Consider the following 10,789-nt stretch of genomic DNA (forward strand, 5'->3'; position numbering starts at 1 on the left):
ACAAAAAATTTACACAGTGAAAAAATCACCGGTAGTGAAATATCGTTCTTCACTACTTAATAAGTAAATATATGTACTTGTACATACATATGTCACACTACCCTGCAAGACAGGTACCGGCGAATTCTTCGGTGAAAAGCCATGGAACGGTACTAGAACTTTCAATGAAAGTTTCTATCTATTCTTAAGGGCGAATTGACAAAAGTACCCGAAACTCTTGTGTACGTGTGATCGTTCACCCCTTTCTTGCACATTACATTCATCATTTACTAATTTATATATACCTCTTGCACAATTCGGGGAAGGATCTTGGTACAATCACGGATGAAAGACCCAAAACTGCGAACCAAAACTACATGAGCACTTTCAGTACTGTTCTTGGTATAATCACTGATGAAAGACCCAAAACTGCGAACGAAAACTCCACCTGCACTTTCAGTACTGCGACCCACAAAAACTATACCCGCTATTTTCGGTTAGTTCTACTAAAACTCGAAATGAGAATTTAATAACAATAAAAAAAAATTAATTATATTACATATTTATTAAAAATAACATGCCATTTAGATGTTATTATTATATTTACTTTACACATGTATTATCGTACTACACTATATACATATGTATAACGCATTGCATAGTTGAACAATTTTTGCAAACGGACAAAGGCTGAAGGAAGAGTGGCAAATATCAAATACCCCGTGCGGCCTGGAAGTGTAAGCTGCGCACATTATGTGAGGACTCTTTTGGTTTCTTTAGGAGTTTTTGTAAGATCTGTTCTTTCATTAATTTCACTAGAACTAGATTCATATAATTTCTGGGAGGAGGGTTTCTATAAAATATAAAGTAAAATTTTAATTTTAACAACATAAAAGTTGGTAATAATTACCTTATATTTCAGGAATTCTAAATCTAGCACGGGCAACGTTCTAGTCATAACATCCATGCCCTTGCTGTAGTATTTCCATTGAACTAATTTCGGTGAATTCATGGTGAAAATTAATCAAAAAAGTCCTCCTAATTAAACATACAAGAAGTTTTTAAATTTCTATGATCACAAACATTCACTTAAATTTACCCTTTAATTTCAGTGTTTTAGCTGCTAATGGCACGGCCAACTGAGATGCTGGCAAGTCCAAAAATGCTGCATGGTGTGTAAATAATTTGTGTTCGATGTGATCGAGCTCAGTTACTATGTTAATTATCCATTGTGTAGATCCAAGGGCATCATAGGAGACTCTGCGCTTAGCACGTCGAAAATATGTACGTATGTACTGCTACTCCAAAAGTCCGATGTAATTTGTTGTACATCATTCGATCCCTGAAAAATATTTATAGTTGGTTAGAAATAATTAAAATATCTACATTCGTAGAACAAACCTTGTTATTTGCCAGTTGCGTTGTGCGATTGTGACTTTTATTCTGAATTTGAATATGTATTATTTGTTGTTGCTGCTACACTTGTTACACCATTTGGCGATTATCCACAAATATTGTTGTTATCTTATTGTTAAATAATAAGAATATTAAAATTATTGTTTTATTTTAGTTTTGCTATTAAATTCATTTCAATAATACCTGTTCTGCCCATTGTCGTCGCCAAAATTAGAAACATTTTTAATTTAGCGACAACGACAACTACATGCCTGTTGTCGCGTAGTCGTGCTGTTGTCAAAAAATCTGTGCCATAAGAACGCGTGTATTTTAATATTTGACAGATATCGCTCGTCGCTTGTCGTCTTCTATGTGTTCAGCAGTATACAGTAATCCCCACTTTTGAGACACTTAAATATAACATTGTTTGCAATTTTTCTCTTTTAATTGCATTTTAATATTTTTGACATTGAATACGCTGAGTATTGTCAAAAGTAAAACATCTACAGAGTTTTGTATTTTTTTCATATTTATTGTATTAATAAGTATTTTTGTTATTAATAAGAAATAAATGTGACTTTCATTCTAAAGGAAAAAATATTAGATCGAAATGTTTGAGAAAAAGCTTGGTAAGTGCCTCGTGGCACTTAAGCGGGATTCATTTAAGTGCATTTCCGGCTTAAGTGTCTCAAAATTCTTACATGTTAAGATGGGGCACTTAGGGATTACTGTACATAAAAAAGGTTTATGCCGGAATTACATGTGCAGAATTCTGCATGCAGAAATAAAAATTGTACTGATTTCACAGTTAAAATTCTGCACCTCAATGCAGATCTGAATGACATGTGCGCAGAGCCAATGCTGACAACATTCAAATATTTTATTTTTGAGCAATGTATGGCAGCATATTGAATTGCGCTCAGCTGTCCATTGAAAATTAACAAAAGTTCTGTTTCTCTACTGCTAGCTAGTGACAATTAGGTAAGGTTTTGCTGTTTTAACCGAATATAATATTGATTAATTTTTATGATTATATTAATATTAATATACATATATGTAAATATTATGTTCCCAAAAATTACAAGGTCTGCAATGTTTCATTCTCATACTTTCAGTAAATCTAGATAGCATTAAATAGTTTAAAATCTATGTGTATGATAGAGTCTGTGGCTTACTTGGTTGAAAAAGTTTATACATACAAAGTTTCAATATATAAGTCATTCTTATACATAGTTTCGTAATGTTTTTCTTTCAAATTTTTTGTTATTAATAAGTATTTTTGTTATTAATAAGAAATAAATGCGACTCTCATTCTAAAATAAAAAAAAAAATAGATCGAAGTGTGTACTTGAGAAAAAGCTTGGTAAGTATCTCGAGGTACTTAAGCGGGATTCATTTAAGTACCATTTAAGTAGGCGCACTTATGCTGGGATTACCTATCTGTTAAGCTTTTACTCCACCCTAAAGCCATTCACTTGGTTATGGAATAAGTATATTCTTCTATAATATCATCTCAATAAATTTGAGCTTCTGGACTCCATGGTTACAGATAAATAACTAACTCCAAAAATTTAAATGAGTCGATTATCGATTAATAAAACTAACCTAACTTAACCTAAAATGTACATGAAATAAAACCCACTATATGATATTCCGCTTTTACTTCAATTTAGGTGTTAGATTTCTCAATACGCCAACAGCAACAGGCTATTCGATTTGAATAGTTTAATGTTTTAAAGACCAATTTGCATACGAAATAAATAAATATTTGCAACCGAATTCAAAAACTGGTTTCAGGTTACGTTAACTTAAATAAACTTATATTTATTTTTCGTTCTTTAGGTAACCTAGCGCTTGCGGGCTTTCAGAACTGTTTAGCATACAGCTTAGTTTACATTCACATGAATCTGGCATACCGCAATAATTACAACAGCTTCCGCCTCCTGTTGCTCAACGATTATGCCTGAGCACTTCGTAGCACACATACTCTTTTATGTTTATGTTTTTTTTTTATAAAATTAGCGAAATACATCTTTATATTTGTATACTCTTGCAACAAAGTTGTTAAGAGAGTATAATATTTTTGTTCACATAACGGTTGTTTGTAAGTCATAAAATTAAACGAGTTAGATATATGCCCAGCAAGTCATGGGTACTGAAACTCCAACACATTCAAAGAAATTTTAATAACACCACTACATACACACATATGCAACAAAGGGCGAAATGTGCATAAACATTTACCTCAACTCTTCTTTCGTACAGCACCCTGAATGATAGAAAGAAACAACCAAAGTTCTCGTTTTTAAACAAGTTTTGTTTTGAGCTACATCATGACTGCTTGTGAAGTATTATTTTGCGTGTTTTATTTAAATCAGTGATCTGTAGCCTAATTAAAGTTTAAATTATTGAAGCACGCATTTTTAAATAAGTAAAATAAAAGTTTGCTAAAGCTGAAATATGGAATTGAAGAGGGTGATACAGTAATACTTCATTGCATTGTCAATTCGAAGCACCCAATAGAAGCTACGCCAACAATGGTCAACATCAAGGGCGAAACCATTGAATACGTAAATAATTGTTGAATATAATACTATTATCTTGTCTTAAATTCTAAAATTTTCCATACAGATATTTCAAAACTCATACGGCGCGTTAAAGGTACGCAAGCTAATTGGTGTCACTTATGGCAGCACCGTAGAACTTTCGAATCGATGGTATATGTGCTGCAAGCAAATCCAGAACTATGGATGCAAACGCTGCTACATCGAACACAAATCATTTACACACCAGATATTAGGTTTAATGTCACTTTTTTACGTGCAATTAAACCTTTTGCTCAACACAAGCCCGGGAAGAACTGAAACGACATGGCTTAGGTGCTTTTGTAAACGTTTATCATCGCGACCAATGAGCTAGAGGGCAAAGCAGTTGCAGTATTTTTAGAATTACCGGCCTCTCAGTTGTCCGTGCCATTAGCAGCTAAAACTCAGAAATTAAAGGGTAAATTTAAGTGAATGTTTGTGATCATAGAAATTTAAAAACTTCTTGTATGTTCAATTAGGAGGACTTTTTTGATTCATTTTCACCTTGTATTGAGCAATCATAACGTTGTTGTATCGCTTTATAAGGTAATTATTACCAACTTTTATGTTGTTAAAATTAAAATTTTACTTTATATTTTATAGAAACCCTCCTCCCAGAAATTATATGAATCTAGTACTAGTGAAATTAATGAAAGAACAGATCTTACAAAAACTCCTAAAGAAACCAAAATAGTCCTCACATAATGTGCGCAGCTTACACTTCCAGGCCGCTCGGGGTATTTGACATTTGCCACTCTTCCTCCAGCCTTTGTCAGATAGCAAAAATTGTTCAAATATTCAATACGTTTACATATATGTATAGTGTAGTACGAAAATACATTTATAAAGTAAATATAGTAATAAACACCTAAATGGCATGATATTTTAAATAAATATGAAATATAATTAATGATTTTGTTATTAAATTCTCATTTGGGATTTTGGTAGAAGTAACCGAAAATAGCGGGTATAGTTTCTGGGCTTTTGTGGGTCGAAAAGTGCACATTTGTTTTGGTTCGCAGTTTTGGGTCTTTCATCCGTGATTGTACCAATACCATTCCCCAAATTGTGCAAGAAGTTAATATACATTGCTAAATGATGAATGTAATGTGCAAGAAAGGTATGAACGATCACACGTACACAAGAGTTTCGTGTACTTTTGTCAATTCGCCCTTAAGAATGGCATAGAAACTTTCATTGAAACTGCGGGTACCGCTCCCTGGCATTTCACCGAAGAATTCGCCGGTACCTGTCTTGTAGGGTGGTTATATACATGTGGGATTGGGCTACAGTGGCAGCACGAAATACCGAACTCTATTACATAATCTATTACAAAATATCTCTACACACCATAAACAATACTACCAACCGTTTTAACGAACGACCACTTGATCGAATAGCTTTTCGTAAAACTTAACTGAACTGCAGCGAGGCATTACAATACGAGTCGTCACCGAGCCAGGTCCTCTTCCTTTTAATTTAATAAAGTTTACGGCGATTGACGGCAGAAGGACAGCGCATCAACGCTGAACGTAGACGGGGTGTGCGCGTGTACGTGCAGAAGTCAAAGGCTGATAAACACAAACATATTTAACATCAGCGGGAGCGATTCACATCGATATACAGCAGATCGGTGCACAATCAAACAGTCTTGAATGGTAACGGTGCAAAGAAGCCATAACGGACGCAAATGCAGAATTGCTAACACCAACGACTGCGTTGACATCAGCGGCAACATCAACGCTAACGACTGCGTTGACATCAGTAGCAACATCAACGCCAACGACTGTGTCGACATCAGTGGCAACATCAACGCCAACGACAGCGTTAACATCAGCGTCAATATCAAATATCAACGACGACGACTGTACACCAAAGATTAGCGTGCACAAGGTTACAGTTACGAGCTAAGAGGATACGAGCAGGAGACTAGGGTGCGTCCAAAAATGCCAAGGTACCGTTGACTTTTTTTAAACACTTTTGTAAATGCAAAATGTAACGTGAGCAGCAAACTTTATGTTATTGAACATCAATTTAATTAAATAAGCTTATACTGTAAAAATTTTATATCGCTAACTCCATGTAATTTTTGCGTATTCCTGGATAATTTCGACCTTTCTTGATTTGAATAAATTAAACCGAATTTAAATATTATTTTTGGCAAAAGTATAGGCATATTTGTCATTTCGATTGCGTATACTTATACACACTGTACATACAGTACATACGCATTAACGAGTACATATTATCTGTAACAGTAACATATTTCTTAACTTTATTAATATATACATATAACAATTGTTCTCAAAATTCCTTATAGTATTTTATCCTAAACCTCCGTACATGTAAACTATATTCGAAAATATTTTGTAATAATAACTTATAATATTGTAAGGCCACGGTTGACACTCGTTATGAACAGAAACGAAATTTTTTCTTTATCGGTTACCCAATTAAGGGACAAGTTAAGGGAATTAGAACTACAAAACAACGGGACGCAAGGCTACGCTACAGGACAGGTATGTGAACACTTTGGATTAATGGTAGATAGTGAAAGTGAGGGGGACAGTACGGATGTAGGAGAAACGGCTTCCCCAGTGTGTAGTGTAGTGCGACGCGGCCTTTTTGAGCGCACACCGTCCACCTTGCCCGACATTCAAGACTCCTTAAGTCTGTTTAGTGGTGTAGGTCAGCCGGCGGTAGAAGAATGGGTTAAGGAATTCGAAGAAAATGCGTCGGATATCCAAAAGTATATCTATGCTAAGCAACTCCTCAAAGGTACAGCAAACGTGTACATGCGAATCCAACGTGGCATTAGTAACTGTGTAGCATTCAAAACCGCGTAATAAAAGAATTTGGGGTAAGAGTATCGTCGATCATGGATACATCGGTAATTGCGTAATCGACGTAAACGGAATCATGAAGACTACCGCGAATATTTATACCAATTGATGGAAATGGGTAGCTCTATTAACCTCGATGAGCAGAGTCTGATCGAATATTTTGTAGAAGGGATTCCTGATACCAGAGTAGGAAAAACCAATTTATATCAGGCAAAGAATATAGATCAGCTTAAAGAACAAATTGTTATCTACGAGAAAGTTCGTGCGGGTAGGCAGCAACAACAGCAGAACTGCAACTATGCTGCAGCGAGGCAGGAAGTGAAAGTTGAGTCAACAGTTAAGGAACGTACGGCAGGAGATAAGTGTTGTTATAGGTGCAATGAATTGGACCACTTGCAAATAGATGCCCAAAAGGGAGGCAATGTTTCAAATGTGGTCGGACGGGGCATCATGCAACGCGATGTAATGAGCCTCAGGATAAGGTAAAGTCAGAAAGGGCTAACACTCTAGCAAACGAGAAGCCGGGCAAATGCGTGATATTTAAAGATTTGTATTTAAACAACTTCAAATTCTCGGCGCTGCTCGATACGGGTTGCGATTTATGTTTATTGCGATACGACGTGTTGATGATGTTGGGAAGTATAAAGTTGGACAATGATGTCCGACGGTTAACGGGTATAGGGGATAGCGTACTCAATACAATGGGTAGTTTCTCTTGTCGGTTAAAAGTGGGCAACATTAACATACCAGTGGTGTTTCACGCGGTTAGAGAACGGGATATTTGTTACTCGGCGATAAATAAACATGGTAATAACGGAAGAAGGAGTTACGTTTGTGGAAAAGCCAGGGGGCACACAAGCAGTACAGGAATTACTTGTGGAAAAGCCAGGGGGCACACAAGTAGTACAGGAATCACTTGTGGAAAAGCCAAGGGGCACACAAGCAGTACAGGAAGCACTTAAGTTTGTAGAAAAGCCAAGGGGCATACAAGCAGTAGAGAAACATGTTACGTTTGTGGAACAGTCAAGGGGCACACAAGCAATAGGGACGGAACGCGTTGAGAAAGGATTGTACCAGGTCTGGTTGAGTGAGTTTAGAGACATATGTATGACAGCCGATGACAAGAATGGCCAAGGTATAGAATACGAATTGTCGCACCTAGAACGTGAGTACAGGGAGTCAATAGAGAAACTAGTAGAAAGTTATACCCCAAACCAAAAATTTAAGTCACCAATAGAAATGAAAATTTTGTTAACCGACGAGACGCCGGTATATTAAGGACCGAGAAGAATGCCATATGTCGACAAATGTATGGTAGAACAACAGGTCAAAAAGTGGTTAGAGGAGGGGATTATTCGCGTTAGTTATTCCGAATACGCATCGCCGGTGGTGCTAGTGGGGAAAAAAGACGGAAGTAGAAGGCTATGTTGCGACTACCGAAGATTAAACCTTAAAATTTTAAAGGAAATTTTTCCGATGCCACTCATAGATGATATGCACCATTTATGTAAAGTTTTATTCCACTACTTTCATTGGTCCCTTATGTATACATTATAAAGTGAAGGAATCAGATGGAATTCAAAAGTCAGTTGTTAGGAAAGTAGTCGTCAGTTATGGGAAAGATACCGAGAGCTGAAGAGGGAAGCGAGACGCATTTGCAGACAAAAAGAGAAAGAGGCCGAAATGCGTGAGTATGAAGAGCTTGACAAGCTGGCCGACAGGGGTAATGCTCGAAAATTGGTTGAAGGTTTCAAGACCGGAGCACACTCCTGTAGGACCCCCAGAGGTGATCTAGTTATTGATGACCAGAGTATACTGAGATTGTGGAGGGAACACTTCTCCAGCCTGTTGAATGGCAGTGAAAGTACAACACCAGGAGATGGCGAACCCGATTCCCCAATCGACGATGATGGAGCAGATGTTCCATTGCCCGACCGTGAAAAAATTCGAATAGCAATTACCCACTTGAAGAACAATAAGGCGGCGGGGGCCGATGGATTACCGGCCGAGCTATTCAAATACGGCAGCGAAGAGCTGATAAGATGCTTGCATCAGCTTCTTTGCAGAATATGGTCGGAAGAAAGCATGCCTGGCGATTGGAATCACAGTGTACTCTGCCCAATACACAAAAAGGGAGACCCCACAATTTGCGCCAATTACCGTGGGATAAGCCTCCTCAACATCGCGTATAAGGTTCTGTCGAGCGTATTGCGTGAAAGACTAAAGCCCACCGTCAACAAACTGATTGGACCTTATCAGTGTGGCTTTAGACCTGGAAAATAAACAACAGACCAGATATTCACCATGCGCCAAATTTTGGAGAAGACCCGTGAAAATAGGATCGACACACACCATCTCTTTGTCGACTTTAAAGCTGCTTTCGACAGCACGAAAAGGAGCTGCCTTTATGCCGCGATGTCTGAATTACATTAGAGAAAGTACAATCTGCTACTGGCGTACGCCGATGATATCGATATCTTTGGAAACAACACCCGCGCCGTTAGTTCTGCTTTTTCCAGACTGGATAAGGAAGCGAAGCGTATGGGTCTGGTGGTGAACGAGGACAAGACGAAATATCTCCTGTCGTCAAACAAATAGTCAGCGCATTCGCGTCTTGGCTCCCACGTCACTGTTGACAGTCATAACTTTGAAGTTGTAGATAATTTCGTCTACCTGGGAACCAGCATTAACAGCAATAACAATGTCAGCCTGGAAATCCAACGCAGAATCACTCTTGCCAACAGGTGCTACTATGGACTAAGTAGGCAATTGAAAAGTAAAGTCCTCTCTCGACGAACAAAAACCAAACTCTACAAGTCTCTCATCATTCCCGTCCTACTTTACGGTGCAGAAGCGTGGACGATGTCAACATCCGATGAGACGGCACTAAGAGTTTTCGAGAGAAAGGTTTTGTGGAAGATTTATGGTCCTTTAAGAATTGGCAACGGCGAATACCGCAGACGATGGAACGATGAGCTGTATGTGTTATTCGTGACATAGACATAGTCCAGCGAATAAAAAAACAGCGGCTACCTACGCTGGCTAGGTCATGTTGTTCGAATGGATGAAAGTGCTACAGCTCTGAAAGTATTCGATGCAGTACCCACTGGTGGAAGCCGAGGAAGAAGGAGGCCTCCACTCCGATGGAAGGACCAGGTAAAGAGGGACCTGACTTCGCTTGGAATAACCAATTGGCGCCAGACTGCCAGAAGGAGGGATACGTGGCGCGCTGTTTTGGACTCGGCTACAACCGCATAAGCGGTGTCTACGCCAGTCAAGAAGAAGAAGAAGTCGTGGTTGTGAACCGATTTCGCCCAATTTTTATCCGTGTTGTCACATTGCCACCCCCCATTTTTCATTTTGTAAAATAATCTGCTATTTCTTCTGTAAAATTTAGTGTTTATGACGTTTTTCGTTGGTGAGATAACCCACTTTTAGTAATTTTCAACCTGACCTTTGTATGGGCGATGGGCGTGTTTTCAACTATTTCCATGGTGTGTGGTGTGGTACGTAAGAGAACCGACTGCAGAATTTTTGATTTATATAGCTTCATTGGTTTGCGAGATATATACAAATAACCGATTTGGGGGCGGGGTCACGCCCACTTCCCCAAAAAATTACATCCAAATATGCCCCTTCCTAGTGCGATCCTTTATTCCAAATTTTACTTTTATAACTTTATGTTATATGCTTAGTTATGACACTTTATGTGTTTTAGTTTTTCGCTATTTTGTGGGCGTGGCAGTAGTCCGATTTTGCCCGAAAGCAACCCTCTTACGGTCCCAAGGAACATGTGTTCCAAGTTTCATTAAGATATACCAATTTTTACTCAAGTTATCCGTTGCACAGACGGACGGACGGACAGACAGACATCCGGATTTCAACCCGTCTCGTCATTTTGATATATGTATATAACCCTATATCTAACTCGTTTAGTTTTATGACTTACAAACAACCGTTATGTGAACAAAACTATAATACTCTCTT

The 10,789-nt window shown here is 38.0% G+C and overlaps 1 long non-coding RNA gene across 2 annotated transcripts; it reads right to left on the reverse strand.

Annotated features, from left to right (window-relative positions):
* Positions 1–683: 683 nt before the first annotated feature.
* LOC105218534 (uncharacterized) lies at positions 684–1,894 on the reverse strand. 2 transcript variants are annotated; one of them, XR_008470179.1, is made up of 3 exons: positions 1,381–1,894; positions 890–1,321; positions 684–832 (listed from the first exon to the last, which is right to left on the reverse strand). It is a non-coding gene; the product is annotated as an uncharacterized LOC105218534 (long non-coding RNA). The 2 variants fall into 2 exon arrangements; XR_008470178.1 differs by having other exon boundaries at positions 684–1,321.
* Between the last annotated feature and the right edge of the window lie 8,895 nt (positions 1,895–10,789).

The sequence above is a fragment of the Zeugodacus cucurbitae genome, chromosome 3, assembly GCF_028554725.1.
Source record: "Zeugodacus cucurbitae isolate PBARC_wt_2022May chromosome 3, idZeuCucr1.2, whole genome shotgun sequence".
Taxonomy (NCBI): Eukaryota; Metazoa; Arthropoda; class Insecta; order Diptera; family Tephritidae; genus Zeugodacus; species Zeugodacus cucurbitae.